A 17725-nucleotide genomic window follows, 5' to 3' on the forward strand; every position below is an offset into this window, starting at 1 on the left:
ACCAAACCATATTACACTCTTGAATAATACAAGAATTCACAAGTATGTGCAGACAATTAAAGGTTTTATTTTCTTGTCCATACACATTAAATTAGCTGACAATACACAGATAACTCCCGCTAGCTAGCTAGCTAACTAACAACATGCTTCAGGATCAAGTAACGTTAGAGTAAAAATAATGAACGTTTACTCCTCCAATACGAATATAAAAGTACAGTAAAAACGTTATCATACAGTGTCATTCATATTATAATATAGGCTACACAGCTAGGTAACGTTAACTAGCAAGCTAGCTAACTAGCTAACCATAATTTCTGCATCCTCACGTCAACGTGCTGGCTGTTAGCTGAATGCTGATGTTTAGCTGAACCATAGCTAGCCAAATAGGAGCTTTTAGGCTTAAACTAGTGTATTAAAGTTACCTTAGAACAAACCAGGCTTCAATTTATCAATATCATGGAAGTCATTATATTAGGTAAAAGCTAATTGTGACTGTAAACCATGGTAATTCCCTGGGGAGATTTAAAGCTACGACGACAGTTTCAGAATGTAACAGTTTATTACAATTTCAGGTAAAAAAATAAATAAAATAAGTCTTAAAAAAATTAATAACATTTCAGCTGTTTCAAAAACATTGCTCTGGGATTAACTGTAAGAGTGTTGTCTCAACGAGACAAGTCTGTTTACTCTGCCTTGCTTAGAGGGGGGCAACTGTCGGCCTATGCGCTACTCGAGACGTGACAAGTTCACAAGTTTACATTGCAGTAATATGTGTAGCCGAGGGTATTTTTGTGAAAAGTCTAGTAAGTGTGAGACCCTCTACTACAGACAGTCACTACCGTCTCATATCAATCAGTCAGTCCACCCTATGGTGGACAGTCAACTCACCTCTCAAAATAACTGCACTGTTGGGGTTCATTTTTTCTCAAATGTATTGACCCAGAAACCAAGGTCAGTAGCACAAGCTGCTATGTAGTATTTGAGTAGGGTCACAGTCACAGAACATTGGTGTGAGAGCAGCAGGTCCCTCTATCCACTTTCTGGGGTATACTGCCCATGCGATCTCTTTTGTAGGTTGCACGCCTCCCAAGTGTCCCTTACTGATCTCTGAACTCCCATGTGCCCAAACCCAGTCCAAGTCTTAGACATCACCCTTGGCGGTATGCTATAATGACTCACCTTGTGATTTCACAGACTCAATAATGTGACAGGCTACATTCGGACAGACTCAGGTGGGTTGTTACACCAATTCGATGCCTATATGGATAATTTAAACATTCTATTATGAAAAAATTCAAACTTAATAAAAAACACGTTTTCCCATCTCAAGAGGTTCAATCAGTTTGTAAAACCTTACTAAGTGCCTATTAAGTGCCAAATAAAGTAATAGGGTTGACTGTAACATGGTTGACAATTTCATCTTAAATCAGCCCTGAATCTCTTTGTGACAGAGGAAATGGAAGCTTGTTGTGTGTAACAGGGAAGGGCAATTGAATGCAAATTGTTAAAACATTTGTAACCTGTTTATCTAATAGGTATCAAATCAAAGTTTAATTGTCGCAATACACACAGATTAGCAGATTTTAAAGCAGGTGCAGCGAACTGCTTTTGTTCCTACCTCCAGCAGTGCAGTAAATGGCTAACAGTATAATAATAATACACAAATAATCCCAACAAAAATAAAAGAAAAAAATAAGAAAAAACAAGAGATTAAGAAATATCAGAACCAGTGATGTCAGAGTACGGGATATAAATATGTGAAGTGTATAGATAGTATGGGCAGAATATAAGTAGAAAAAGGGTATGTACAGCAGTAGTTACACTGAACAAAAATATAAACTCAACATGCAACAATTTAAAAGATTTTACTGCGTTATAGTTCATATAAGGAAATAATTAAATTGAAATAAGTCATTAGGCCCTATTCTATGAATTTCACATAACTGGGAATACAGCTATGCATCTGTTGGTCACAGATCCCTTAAAAAAAAGGTTGGGGCGTGGATCAGAAAACCAGTCAGTATCTGGTGTGATCACCATTTGCGTCATGCAGCACGACGCATCTCCTTAAATGAATATATAATCGACTTCAGTGGGAAAATGCTCACCTTCAATGGCCACTGGCATGCTGGAGAAGTGTGCTCTTCACAGATGAATCCCGGTTTCAACTGTACTGGGCAGATGGCAGACAGCGTGTATGGCGTTGCGCCCCATGGGGGCGGTGGGGTTATGGTATGGGCAGGTATAAGCTACAGACAACAAACACAATTGCATTTTATCGATGGCAATTTGAATGCACAGAGATACCGTGACGAGATCCTGATGCCCATTGTCGTGCCATTCATCCGTTGCCATCACCTCATGTTTCAGCATGATCTGTACACAATTCCTGGAAGCTGATAATGTCCCAGTTCTTCCATGGCCTACATACTCACCAGACATTTCACCCATTGAGCACGTTTGGGATGCTCTGGATCGATGTGTACAAAAGCGTGTTCCAGTTCCCGACAATATCCAGCAACTTCGCACAGCCATTGAAGACAGCTTGATCAACAGCCTGATCAACTCTATGTGAAGGAGATATGTCGCGCTGCATGAGGCAAATGGTGGTCACACCAGATGGTTTTCTGAGCCACGCCTTATTTTCTTAAGGTATCTGTGACCAACATATGCATATCTGTATTCCCAGTCATGTGAAATCCATAGATTAGGGCCTAATACATTTATTTCCATTGACTGATTTCCTTATATGAACTGTAACTCAGTAATATCGTAGAAATTATTGCATGTTGCGTTTATATTTTTGTTCAGTGTAGTTAAATCAAACTACGTTTCAGCAGAATAATGTTGCAGGAATGCTAACCTTATCTGTTTCTAACTAAAGAAACGATTTCACAACAATAAACATTATGTAAACATTAAAGTTACCAGTGCTCAATGAGAAAGTATTCATACCCTTTGACTTATTACAAATTTAGTTGTGTTACAGCCTAAATTCAAATTTATTGAAATTTAAATACAGAAATATCTCATTTACATAAGTATTCACAGTCACACCCCTGAGTCAATACTTGTAGAAGCACCTTTGGCAGCTGTGAGTCTTTCTGGGTAAGTCTCAGAGCTTTCCACACCTGGATTGTGCAACATTTGCCCATTATTATTTTCAACATTCTTCAAGCTCTGTCAAAATATGTTGATCATTGCTAAACAACAATTTTCAGATCTTGCCATAGATTTAAGTCAAAACTGTAACTCGCCACTCAGGAACATTCACTGTCTTCTTGGTAAGCAACTCCAGTGTAGATTTGACCTTGTGTTTTAGGTTATTGTCCTGCTGAAAGGTCCAATCAAATCAAATTTTATTGGTCACATACACATGGTTAGCAGATGTTAATGCGAGTGTAGCGAAATGCTTGTGCTTCTAGTTCCGACCGTGCAGTAATATTTAACAAGTAATCTAACAATTTCACAACTACCTTATACACACAAGTGTAAAAGAATGAATATGAATATGTACATATAAATATATGGATGAGTGATGGCCGAAAGGTATAGGTAAGATGTAATAGTATAGTATAGTATAGGATACAGTATATACATATGAGATGAGTAATGTAGGGTATGTAAACATTATATAGTGGCATTGTTTTTAAAGTGACTAGTGATACATTTATTACATCCAATTTTTTATTATTAAAGTGGCTAGAGATTTGAGTCAGTATGTTGGCAGCAGCCACTCAATGTTAGTGATGGCTGTTTAACAGTCTGATGGCCTTGAAATAGAAGCTGTATTTTAGTCTCTCGGTCCCAGCTTTGATGCACCTGTACTGACCTCGCCTTCTGGATGATAGTGGGGTGAACAGGCAGTGGCTCGGGTGGTTGTTGTCCTTGATTATCTTTTCTGCCTTCCTGTGGCATCGGGTAGTGTAGGTGTCCTGGAGGGCAGGTAGTTTGCCCCCAGTGATGCGTTGTGCAGACCTCCCTACCCTCTGGAGAGCCTTATGGTTGTGGGTGGAGCAGTTGCCGTACCAGGCGGTGATACAGCCTGACAGGATGCTCTCGATTGTGCATCTGTAAAAGTTGTGAGTGTTTTTGGTGACAAGCCAAATTTCTTCAGCCTCCCTAGGTTAAAGAGGCGCTGTTGCGCCTTCTTCATCACGCTGTCTGTGTGGGTGGACCATTTCAGTTTGTCCGTGATGTGTACGCCGAGGAACTTCCAACTTTCCACCCTCTCCACTATTGTCCCATCGATGTGGATAGGGGGGTGCTCCCTCTGCTGTTTACTGAAGTCCACGATCATCTCCTTTGTTTTGTTGACGTTGAGTGTGAGGTTGTTTTCCTGACACCACACTCCGAGGGCCCTCACCTCCTCCTTGTAGGCCATCTCGTCGTTGTTGGTAGTCAAGCCTACCACTGTAGTGTCATCTGCAAACTTGATGATTGAGTTGGAGTTGGATCCTTGACTAGTCTCACAAAGCACTTCATGATGACAGAAGTGAGTGCTATGGGGCGATTGTCATTTAGCTCAGTTACCTTAGCTTTCTTGGGAACAGGAACAATGTTGGCCCTCTTGAAGCATGTGGGAACAGCAGATTGGGATAGGGCTTGATTGAATATGTCCGTAAACACAGCAGCCAGCTGGTCTGCACATGCTCTGAGGATGCGGCTAGGGATGCCTTCTGGGCCGGCAGCCTTGCGAGGGTTAACACGTTTAAATGTTTTACTCACGTTGGCTGCGGTGAAGGAGAGCCCACAGGTTTTGGTAGCGGGCCGTGTCAGTGGCACTGTATTGTTCTCAAAGTGAGCAAAGAAGTTGTTTAGTTTGTCTGAGAGCAAGACATCGGTGTCCGCGACATGGCTGGTTTTCTTTTTGTAATCCGTGATTGTCTGTAGACCCTGGCACATACGTCTCATGTCTGAGCCATTGAATTGCGACTCTACTTTGTCTCTATACTGACGCTTAGCTTGTTTGATTGCCAAGGCGGAGGGAATAGCTACACTGTTTGTATTCGGTCATGTTTCCGGTCGCCTTGCCATGGTTAAAAGCAGTGGTTCGCGCTTTCAGTTTTGTGCGAATGCTGCCATCAATCCATGGTTTCTGGTTGGGGAAGGTTTTAATTGTCACCGTGGGTACAACATCACCGATGCACTTGCTAAAAACTCACTCACCGAATCAGCGTATACATCAATGTTGTTGTCCGATGCTATCCGAAACATATCCCAGTCCACGTGATCGAAGCAATCTTGAAGCGTGGAATCAGATTGGTCAGACAAGCGTTGAACAGACCTGAGCATGGGTGTTTCCTGTTTTAGTTTCTGTCTATAGGCTGGGAGCAACAAAATGGAGTTGTGGTCAGATTTGCCGAAAGGAGGGCGAGGGAGGGCTTTGTATGCGTCGCGGAAGTTAGAGTAACAATGATCAAGTATTTTGCCAGCCCGGGTCGCGCATTCGATGAGCTGATAAAATTTAGGGAGCCTTGTTTTCAGATTAGCCTTGTTAAAATCCCCAGCTACCATAAATGCAGCCTCAGGATATGTGGTTTCCAGTTTACATAGAGTCCAATGAAGTTCTTTCAGGGCTGTCGAGGTGTCTGCTTGGGGGGGATATACATGGCTGTGATTATAATCGAAGATAATTCTCTTGGTAGATAATGCGGTCGGCATTTGATTGTAAGGAATTCTATGTGAGGTGAACAAAAGGACTTGAGTTTGTGTATGTTGTTATGACCACACCACGTCTCGTTAATCATAAGGCATACACCCCCGCCCTTTTTCTTACCAGAGAGATGTTTGTTTCTGTCGGTGCTATGCGTGAAGGTGAATTCATCTCCCAGTGTCTGGTGGAAAGCAGACTGAACCAGGTTTCCCTCTAGGATTTTGCCTGTGCTTAGCTCCATTACATTTTATTTTTAATCCTAAAAAACACCCCAATCCTTAATGTTTACAAGCCAACCCATAATATGATGTAGCCACCACTATGCTTGAAAATATGTAGAGTGGTACTCAGTACTGTGTTTTATTAGATTTGCCCCAAACGTAATACGTTGTATTCAGGACAAAAAGTGAATTGCTTTGCCCATTTTTGCAATATTACTTTATTGCCTTGTTGCAAACATGATGCATGTTTTGGAATATTTTTATTCTATACAGGCTTCCTTCTTTGCACTCTGTCAGTTAGGTTAGTATTGTGGGGTAACTACAATATTGTTGATCCATCCTCAGTTTTCTCCTATCACAGCCATTAAACTCTGTAACTGATTTAAAGTCACCATTGGCCTCATGGTGAAATCCCTGAGTGGTTTCCTTCCTCTCTGGCAGCTGAGTTAGGAAGGATGCCTGTGTTTTTGTAGTGACTTGGTGTATTTATACATCATCCAAAGTGTAATTAATAACTTGTTGAGGTAGACCATTCAATTCTTGTGGGTCAGCTAAGGAGTATTGGTGTCTCTGATGGGTCTTTGGCCTGGTTTGCTAACTACATCTCTCAAAGAGTGCAATGTGTACAGTCAGAAAATGTACTGTCTCAGCCACTGCCTGTCACCAAGGCTCGATCCTAGGCCACATGCTCTTCTCAATTTACATCAACAACATAGCTCAGGCAGTAGGAGGCTCTATCATCCATTTATATGCAGATGATACAGTCTTATGGCCCCTCCACAGATGTTGTGTTAAACGCTTTACAACAACATTTTCTTAGTGCCCAACAATCTTTCTCTAACCTTGGTCTGAACATCTCCAAAACAAAGGTCATGTGGTTCCCCCCTCACCCCACTGGTGTGATTACCTCTGAGGGTTTAGAGCTTGAGGTAGTCACCTCATACAAGTACTTGGGAGTATGGCTAGACGGTACACTGTCCTTCTCTCAGCACATATCCAAGCTGCAGGCTAAGGTTAAATAAAGACTTGGTTTGCTCTATCGTGATCGGTCCTCTATCACCCCAACTGCCAAACTAACCCTGATTCAGATGACCATCCTACACATGCTCGATTACGGAGACTTAATTTATAGATCGGCAGGTAAGGGTGCTCTTGAGTGGCTAGATGTACTTTACGATTCGGCTATCAGATTTGCCACCAATGCTCCTTATAGGACACATCACTGCACTCTATACTTCTCTGTAAACTGGCCATCTCTGTATACCCAGCGCAAGACCTCTATCTGAGATGCCTACTGCAACCCTCATCCTCCACATACAACACCCATTCTGCCAGTCACATTCTGTTAAAGGTCCCCAAAGCACACACATCTCTGGGTCACTCCTCTTTTCAGTTCGCTGCAGCCAACGACTGGAACAAGTTGCAAAAAATGCTCACACTGGACAGTTTTATCTCCGTCTTTACATTCAAAGACTAAATCATGGACACATACTGACACTTGTGGCTGCTTCGCATGATGTATTGTTGTCTCTACCTTTTTTCCCTTTGTGCTGCTGTCTGTACCATGTTTGTGCTGCTACCATGTTGTGCTGCTGCCATGTGTTGCTACCGTGTTGTTGTCATGTCGTGTTGCTACCATGCTGTGTTGTTGTCTTAGGTCTCTCTTTATGTAGTGTTGTGGTGTCTCTCTTGTCATGATGTGTTTTGTCCTACATTTTTATTTCTAATGCCAGCCCCCATCCCCGCAGGAGGCCTTTTGCCTCTTGGTAGGCCATCATTGTAAATAAGAATGTGTTCTTAATTGACTTACCTAGTTAAATAAAGGTTCGAAAAAATATATAAAAAATCACCATGCTCAAAGGGACATTCAATGTCTGCTTTTTTTTACCATCTACCAATAGCTTCCCTTCTTTTCGAGGCATCGGAAAACCTCCCTGGTCTTTGTGGCTGAATCTGTGTTTGAAATTCACTTTTCAGCTGAGGGACCTTCCAGATAATTGTATGTGTGGGGTACAGAGATGAGGTAGTCATTCAAAAATAATGTTAAACACTATTATTGAACTATTATTGAACACGAGTCCATGCAACTTATGTGACTTTTTAACTGAATTTTTACTCCCTACTCTCAAATTTTTATTTAGGTTTACCATAACAATACTTATTGACTCAAGACATTTCAGGTTTGAACTTTTTATGAATTTGTTGATGAATTTGTAATTCCACTTTGACATTATGAGATATTGTGTCTAGTCCAGTGACAATTTCTGTTCAATTTAATCAATTTTAAATTCAGGCTGTAACACAACAAAATGTGGCAAAAGTCAAGGGGTGTGAATACTTTCTGAAGGCACTGTACCTAGGGCATCCGTCTCTAAGGTGCAGGGTAGATTACCAGGTGGTAGCTGGCTAGTGACAGTATCTAAGGAGCAGGAAAGGGTACCGAGCGGAGGCCGGCTAGTGATGACTGCTTAACAGTCTGATGGCCTGGAGATATAAGCCATCTTCAATTTTCTCTGCCCCGGCTTTGATGCCCCTGTACTGTCTTCGCCTGCTAGATGGTAGAAGGGTGAACTGGCTGTGGCTCGGGTGGCTGATGTCCTTGATGATCTTCTTGGCCTTCCTGTGACACCGGGTGCTGTAGATGTCTTGGAGGGCAGGCAGTGTGCCCCCGGTGATGTATCGGGCTGACCGCACCACCCTCTGGAGAGCCTTGCGGTTGCAAGCGGTGTAGTTGCTGTAGCAGGTGGTGATACAGCCTGACAGAATGCTCTCGGTGGTGCATCTGTAGAAGTTTGAGGGGGTCTTAGGGGCCTAGACAAATTTCTTCAGCCTCCTGAGGTTGAAGAGATGCTGTTGCGCCTTCTTCACCACAGTGTCATTGTGGAGGGACCATTTCAAGTCCTCAGTGATGTGCACGCAGAGGAACTTGAAACTTTTAACCTTCTCCACTTAGGCCCCATTGATGTGGATGGGGGCGTGCTCTCTCTACTGTCTCCTGTAGTCCACGATCAGCTCCTTTGTTTTGTTGTCGTTGAGGGAGAAGTTATTTTCCTTGCTCCACTCCGCCAGGGTTCTCCCCTCCTCCCTGTAGGCTGTCTCGTCGTTGTTGATAATCAGGCCTACCACTGTTGTGTCGTCAGCAAACTTGATGATTGAGTTGGAGACTTACGGAGCCACGCAGTCATGGGTGAAAAGGGAGTACATGAGGGGCTGAACTGAGCATGCACCCCTGTGGGTCCCCCCTGTTGAGGATCCCTGTGCCTACCTTCAACACCTGGGGTAGGCCCGTCAGGAAGTCTAGGACCCAGTTGCGCATGGAGGGGTTCAGACCAAGGGCCCTGAGCTTAGTGATGAGCCTGGAGGGAACTATGGGATTGAAGGCTGAGTGTAGTCGATGAACAGCATTCTCACATCGGTGTTAGTCTTGTCCAGGTGTGATAGAGCAGTGTGCAGTGCAATGACTATTGCGTCGTCCGTGGATCTATTGGGGCGGTATGCAAATTGTAGTGGGTCTAGGGCAGGGATCATCAACTAGATGAGCGGATGGTTGGGGGGCCGGAGTGTAATTACAAATAATCAGACCCCTTCCCCTTTTCTACATTTAGTTGCGTTACAGCCTTATTCTAATTTTTATTTTTTTTAAGTGTCCCTCATCAATCTACACACAATACCCCATAATGACAAAGCAATGAACATTTTGTGGGGTGCAAATTTATTCAAAATAAAAAACAGAAATACCTTATTTACATAAGTATTCAGACCCTTTGCTATTAGACTCGAAATTGAGCTCAGGTGTATCCTGTTTCCATTGATCATCCTTGAGATGTTTCTACAACTTGATTGCAGTCCACCTGTGGTAAATTCAATTGATTGGACATGATTTGGAAAGGCACACACCTGCCTATATAAGGTCCCATAGTTGACAGTGCATGTCAGAGCAACAACCAAGCAATGAGGTCAAAGGAATGGTCCGTAGAGCTCCGAGACAGGATTGTGTCGAGGCACAGATCTGGGGAAGGGTACCAAAAAATTACTGCAGCATTGAAGGTCCCCAAGAACACAGTGGCCTGCTACAAAGGCCTCTGTGTTCAAATTGCTGCAAATAAACCAGTACTAAAGGACGCCAATAGGAAGAAGAGACTTGCCTGGGTCAATAAACATGAGCAATGGACATTAGACTGGTGGAAATCTGTCTTTTCGTCTGATGAGTCCAAATTTGAGATTTTTGGTTCCAACCGCCGTGTCTTTGTGAGGCGCAGAGTAGGTGAACGGATGATGTCCGCATGTGTGGTTTCCACCATGAAGCATGGAGGAGGTGTGACGCTGTTGGTGATTTATTTAGAATTCAAGGCACACTTAACCAGCATGGCTACCACAGCATTCTGCAGCAATACGCTATCCCATCTGTTTTGCTCTTAGTGGGACTATCATTTGTTTTTCAACAGGACAAAGACCCAAAACACACCTCTAGGCTGTGTAAGTGATATTTAACCAAGGAGAATGATGGAGTGCTGCATCAGATGACCTGGCATTCACAATCATCCAACCTCAACTCAATTGAGATGGTTTGGGATGAGTTGGACCGCAGAGTGAAGGAAAAGCAGCCAACAAATGCTCAGCATATGTGGGAACTACTTCAAGACTGTTGGAAAAGCATTTCTCATGAAGCTGGTTGAGAGAATGCCAAGAGTGTGCAAAGCTGTCATTCCATTTTTCTTTTACCTTTATTTAACTAGGCAAGTCAGTTAAGAAAAAAAATCTTATTTACAATGACGGGTTACTCTGGCCAAACCCTGACGACGCTGGGCCGATTGTGCGCCGCTCTATGGGACTCCCAATCACGGCCTCGATTCAAACCATGGACTGTAGTGACACCTCTTGCACTGAGATGCAGTGCCTTACACCGCTGCGCCACTCGGGAGTCACAAGGCAAAGGGTGGCTACTGTACATGATTCCATATGTGTTTGTTCATAGTTTTAATGTCTTCACTATTATTCTACAATGTATAAAATACAAAAAATAAAGAAAAATCCTTGAATGAGAAGGCGTGTCCAAACTTTTGACTGGTACTGTATATCAAAGGGACACAAAAGGCACTCATTTCATGTTATGACTCTGTTATGTGACGGTAATGACTCGTCAGTACTATTTTATAGACTCAACCATGTGACTTTCCACTCAGGCATGCTTTGGGCCAGACTCAGGTATGTGACGGTGTGGACCCAGACATGAGATGGTCAGATCACACAATCAAGCCGCAGCTCAAAGGCAAGTGGCAGCCCCACTTGCAGATACAGTCATTCTGACAGATTATATGGTTATGCTCCATCCTGTAATCTTTCCTAGGCTCATAAAAGTGGTGACCTAACAATTTGAGAATCCCGTTTTGCTTGCTCGCCATCCATCGCACAGTGCTATTACGGGCTTTAATATACTGACGCAAATGTGAAGAGCGCTTTCATGGATCCGGGTTTTTATCATCTCACCTTTTGGTGTCTGACATTTCAGAGGGCCACGAAGACCTTCAGTGCAATCAGCTCAATTGTGTCTGTGAGACGTTGTATTCAGGCTATGAATTGAATGGCCGATATCCTTGTGGGTTGAGTGATGTAGGGGGCTCTCTACAAGACACATTTGAGTTATGAGTCAATTATTCACGTGTGACTTGAGTGGTATAGGTGTTCTTTGTCCGGCATGCATTAAGCCCTGGGTTTTAGCAGTAAAAAGAAAATGAGAGGTCGGTACCCCACACAGACACATAGCCCAGAGAGAGAGCCTCATCACAGACTCCCCATTGGCCAGGCTTAGACCCCAGGGCTGAGAAAGCTCTCATCCAATAAGACGCCCCGTGAGGAAAGCCCTCGTCCAATAAGATGCCCCCCTGGGGTGAGGCTGGCGGATTACCAGTCTGCCCCTGGTGTTTGGGGCAGTGGGGGCACGAGCGAGGAGGGGGAGGGAGTGCGGTCACCAGGGCCAGCGGGCACCTTTAAATGGTTGCTAGGGAGCAGGTATCAAAGATCTGTGATTCGCACACAGTCACGGTCATGGAGGAATTAAACAGCAACAAAGAGACAGTTATTCTGCAATAATCCGCACTGCGGAGGGCAAGTTATTCTCCAATAATCAGAGCCGCTGAGGGGGCAGCCAACAGAGGACTGTGATCACAAGAGCATGGTACTGCTCATACACACACCCATACACACACCCACCCATACACATCCTTTGTGTACCCATACACACAAATATATATTTTTTACACACCACGCCGTTTTCTCTCTCTCTCTCTTTCTCTCTCTCTCTCTCTCTCTCTCTCTCTCTCTCTCTCTCTCTCTCTCTCTCTCTCTCTCTCACACACACACACACCTCCATCCCGCACAGTGTCGTAGCGTGGGAGGATCCCTGTAATCGGCCTCAGAGCCCTCTCCCAGATAGAGAGGTGTTGACTTTGATCTCCTCTGGGTGGTCTGGAGCCGGTGGAATTGGGAATATAGAGATGGAGAGAGAGGGCTGTCTGTGGGAATATGAAGATATACACAGAGAGCTTAGGGGTGAATCAAGGATCAACTCCAAGAAAGACTTAGACCGGTGACAAAAGTGTGTTGTCTTCCTCTCACTTTGAGATAAGATGAGTTATACCTAGTAGGGACTACATTGATTATTCGTGGCTGCTTATGGGTGTAAGTGAACACTGTACATCCTCATTTGAAGCACTAAGGACCTCCTGTATTCGACGTAAAGTAGCCAGTAGCCAGCAGGCATTTGTTGATACAGATGGTAGTGTGTAACATGTCTGTGATCTTAGGTGCAGAACGGAACTGTCTCTCTTCATCTTTCTTCTTTTTCCTACTTTCTCTCTATTTCTCCCTCCTCCCTCTCGCTGTCTCTCAGGTGTGAGTTGCTGTGTTGTCTAGGTTCAGAGTTCCAGTGGGATGCAGGTGTGTTGGATATAGTATATGAGTCGCCCTTCCAGCAGCTCACCTGTGGCTACGACACCTATATCCGCTCTTGGGACCTCCGCCTCAGCCCCAGGTACGCCGTCCGTCCATCAAGCAAGCTGTCAATCAATACTTTTTTTTCTTCGTATTCACGTATGTATAAATTGTCAATGTACTATGGCACATATTGTATGGCAAAATGTACCGCCACCAATATAGCACATGCAGCAATATACATTATAAAACTGTTCATTATGGCCAAGCATTATGATTTGCAAAGAAGCGTTCTGAGCCATGCCAAAATGAGAATAACGTCACGGCTACATCATACACTTCAATACACGTGCTATGAGTCAGCACAGCACACATAAGAGCACTAGCAACACAGTCTAGTCATTCTCCCTCCCCTCCATCTTCCAAAGAGAAAGAGCGCAGTATGTCCCTATCCAGTCCGCTCTGGGCGGTGCCCGTTTTGATGCGGAGCTTTGCAGATTTCCACAACAAACCAGGTCCTGCTATCAAAGGAGACGGGGCCATTTGATTTGGGTGGTGTGTGTGTATGTGTGTGAGGTGTTTTTGTGGGGAGGGGTCCAGTCAAGTAACACAAATAAAAGCTGATTGTCAGCTAGCTCTGGGGAGTTGAGTGGAGGGTTGGGCTGGGATGGGGGTCCCTCTTTAGACATCAATAATTCACACACACAGCACCCCCAGGAGGCTCCCTGGGACAGTGAGGGGTGTCTGGACGTTGGGTTCTCGCTGAAAGCAGGACTTTGAGTTTTGCAGATGCCTGGAGGGTATCCGACCAGCGGACAGCAACACACACACAGTTCATTCTCTGTCTGATATACACTGTTGTCTTGGTGTTGTGAAGCTCCTGTCTCTTGTTATGTGTTAATGTTGTGTAGTGTTGTTGTGTATTTTATCAGATTAATCTATCATCTCATGGTCTTGTTGAATATGTGAGGTTTGTGTGTCACGTTGTTTCATCATATTTTTGGGGTTATTTCTTTATATTTATAGTATGTTTTGGGGGGGGAATTGGGTAATGGCAAATAGTTTTCTCATGTGATGTAACGAACGTCGTCGGGAGAAGAGGACCAAGGTGCAGCGTGGTAAGTATTCATAATACGTTTAATAAATATGAACACTCGAACAAAAACAACAAAACGACCAACGAACAGTTCTGAAAGGCGCAACAAACACTAAACAGAAAATAACTACCCACAAACACAGGTGGGAACAGGCTACCTAAGTATGGTTCTCAATCAGAGACAACGATAGACAGCTGCCTCTGATTGGGAACCATACCAGGCCAAACACATAGAAATTCAAAACAAGGACAACATAGAACACCAGACATAGAATGCCCACCCAAACTCACGCCCTGACCAACCAAAATAGAGACATAAAAAGGATCTCTAAGGTCAGGGCGTGACAGTACCCCCTCCCCCCCCCCCCCCCCAAAGGTGCGGACTCCGACCGCAAAACCTGAACCTATAGTCGAGGGTCTGGGTGGGCATTTCACTGCGGTGGCGGCTCTGGTGCGGGACGTGGACCCCGCTCCACCTTAGTCTTGGCCCACTTAGGTGGTGCCTCTGGAGCAGGGACCCTTACCGCCGACCCCGGACCGGGGACCCTCGCAGCGGGCCCCGGACAGGAGGCCCGCTGCGAGGGTCCCGAGGGAAAGAGGAGCTGCCTCCAGCTCCTCTTTCGGACGGCGGACTCCTCTTTCAAGACTCTGGCTGCTCCGGACAGGAGGACGACTCTGGCTGCTCCGGACACGAGGGAGACTCTGGCTGCTCCGGACACGAGGGAGACTCTGGCTGCTCCGGACACGAGGGAGACTCTGGCTGCTCCGGACAGGAGGGAGACTCTGGCTGCTCCGGACAGGAGGGGTCGCTGGAGGCTCCGGACTAGAGGGTGACGCTGGAGGCTCCGGACTAGAGGGCGACGCTGGAGGCTCTGGACTAGAGGGCGACGCTGGAGGCTCCGGACTAGAAGGCGAAGCTGGAGGCTCCGGACTAGAAGGCGTCGCTGGAGTCTCCAGACTGACGTCCTTCGTTGGGGGCCTCGTGCCATAACTCCTCACTGGAGGTTTCATGCCATGGATCCTCACTGGAGGCTTCGTGCCATGGATCATCACTGGAGGCTTCGTGCCATGGATCATCACAGGAGGCTTCGTGCCATGGATCATCACAGGAGGCTTCGTGCCGTGGATCATCACAGGAGGCTTCGTGCCATGGATCATCACAGGAGGCTTCTTGACATGTATCATCACTGGAGGCTTCGTGCCATGGATCATCACAGGAGGCTTCGTGCCATGGATCATCACAGGAGGCTTCGTGCCATGGATCATCACTGGAGGCTTCGTGCCATGGATCATCACTGGAGGCTTCGTGCCATGGATCATCACTGCAGGCTTCGTGCCATGGATCATTACTGGAGGCTTCGTGCCATGGATCATCACTGGAGGCTTCGTGCCATGGATCATCACTGGAGGCTTCGTGCCATGGATCATCACTGGAGGCTTCTTGCCATGGATCATCACTGGAGTGGAGAGACACACAGGAAGCCTGGCTCTGGGAGCAGGTACAGGACTCAACAGGCTGGGGAGACATGCAGGAAGGTTAGGGCTAAGCACAGGCACAGGACTCACCAGGCTGGGGAGACATGCAAGAGGCCTTGTCCTTGGCCAAGGCATCGGATACACTGGGCCGTGGAGGCGCACTGGAGGTCTCGAGCAAAGAGCCTGCACAACCCGTCCTGGCTGTATGGTGACTTTGGCCCTGCACGTGCGGGGCGCAGGCACAGGACGCACTGGGCTGTGCAGACGTACTGGAGACACAGTGCGCAGGGCTGGCGAAGGATAACCCGGGCCGAGGAGACGCACTGGAGACCAGATGCGCTGAGCCGGCATCATCCCTCCTGGCTCGATGCCCACTCTAGCCCGGCAGATGCGAGGAGCTGCGATGTAGCGCACCGGGCTATGCATACGCACCGGGGACACCGTGCACTTCACCGCATAACACGGTGCCTGCCCGGTCACTCTCTCGCCATGGTAAGCACAGGGAGTTGGCTCAGGTCTCCTACCTGAGTCCGTCAATCTCCCCGTGTCCCCCCCCAAAAAAAAATTCTGGGGGTGCCTCTCGTGCCCGTTTTCTCGAGCCAATTCCTCGTAGTGTCGCCGCTCCGCTCTAGCTGCCTCCAGCTCCTCTTTCGGACGGCGATACTCCCCCGGCTGTGCCCAGGGTCCCTTGCCGTCCAATACTTCCTCCCATGTCCAGGAGTCCATCCTTCCACGCTGCTTGGTCCTTTGGTGGTGGGTAGTTCTGTAACGAACGTCGTCGGGAGAAGGAGAAGAGGACCAAGGTGCAGCGTGGTAAGTATTCATAATACGTTTAATAAATATGTACACTCGAACAAAAACAACAAAACGACCAACGAACAGTTCTGAAAGGTGCAACAAACACTTAACAGAAAATAAATACCCACAAACACAGGTGGGAACAGGCTACCTAAGTATGGTTCTCAATCAGAGACAACGATAGACAGCTGTCTCTGATTGGGAACCAAACCAGGCCAAACACATAGAAATAGAAATACAAAACAAGGACAACATAGAACACCAGACATAGAATGCCCACCCAAACTCACGCCCTGACCAACCAAAATAGAGACATAAAATGATCTCTAAGGTCAGGGCGTGACAGATGTGGTATTGTTTTATTTAGTTTTATGTAGAGATGTCTGTTTTTGTGTCATGGCTGGGACATTCTCTGGGTGAGATGGTCAGAGTGTGTATGCATTCTCTACAAACTCTGCTGCACTCTCACCACGTCGGCTATAGGTTCGGCAGAGAGGGGGAAAACGAGAGAGAAAGAGGAGTCAGCCCAATTGGCCTTGTCTACCTCATGCACTCTTGACTCACATTGTCCCGGAAAAACACACTCCGAGAAACCGACACAGCTCAAACTCTATCAAAGACACACAATAGTAAGTTACTGCTTGACTTTAACCTCAGATGCCAAGACAGGTAAAGTAGTCTGGTGATAGGGACACTCCTTTGAGTCTGGTCGAATCAGGGCTATATGTGGATATATCTGGTGTCTCTCAACACTTTAGGACCCAATGACAGTGAATTGACCTCGCGCTCATTGGATTGCTAAAATTAGGACGAAGAAACGGTGTGTACCCTGTGTGTGTGCACGCCTGTGTGTGTTTGCGTGTGAGAGTGACTCCAGACGCCTCTGTTGCCCTGCTGTCTGCTCCCGGTCCCTGTGCATCACTTATTGATGAGGCTCTAATGGATGATCGATCTCCATTGGCAGAACTCCTAAAATATTTCCCCTACCACCACCTCCTTCCCCACCGCAAACCCAGCCAGCTCTCCCAACACCCCAGCGCCTTTCCGTAAACAACAGATGAAGTTTCAGCATCCTCAGAAAACTCACACACAAACCTCACAACATGCACCCTACTCAAAACACACACCAACATACACAATCTAACTTACTCAAAACATGCCAACACACATTTGCCTTCTTAAAATTCTTCAAAGTACACTCTCCAAAATCCAGTCACATTCTGCACTGTGAAGTAGTGGTCCTCGCCTAGGTCATCAAAGTAAGTTGAACGAATGAATGCTGTAACGCTGTCATTTTGGACTATTTCACATCCTGCAATTCATAGTATTTCAAATGAAACAGATGTCTACTTTTTCACAAACATCTTCCTGTCCAACAGGAAGTGTGTCATGGAGTGGGAGGAGCCTCACGACAGTGCCCTCTACGGCATCCAGACATACGGGAATCACGATTGCCAGTGGCTCCTCCTACTACGGCGTCATAGGGATGTGGGATAAGTGGCAGACCCGCTGCGTAGAGGTATGTGTGTGTAAAGTCAATTTGTGTGT

The 17725-nt window shown here is 45.8% G+C and overlaps 1 pseudogene; it reads left to right on the forward strand.

Annotated features, from left to right (window-relative positions):
• LOC139570804 (F-box/WD repeat-containing protein 4-like) overlaps positions 1–17725 on the forward strand; it is a 38076-nt pseudogene that overhangs the window by 15195 nt on the left and 5156 nt on the right.

This window comes from Salvelinus alpinus, chromosome 3 (genome assembly GCF_045679555.1).
Source record: "Salvelinus alpinus chromosome 3, SLU_Salpinus.1, whole genome shotgun sequence".
NCBI classification, from domain to species: domain Eukaryota; kingdom Metazoa; phylum Chordata; class Actinopteri; order Salmoniformes; family Salmonidae; genus Salvelinus; species Salvelinus alpinus.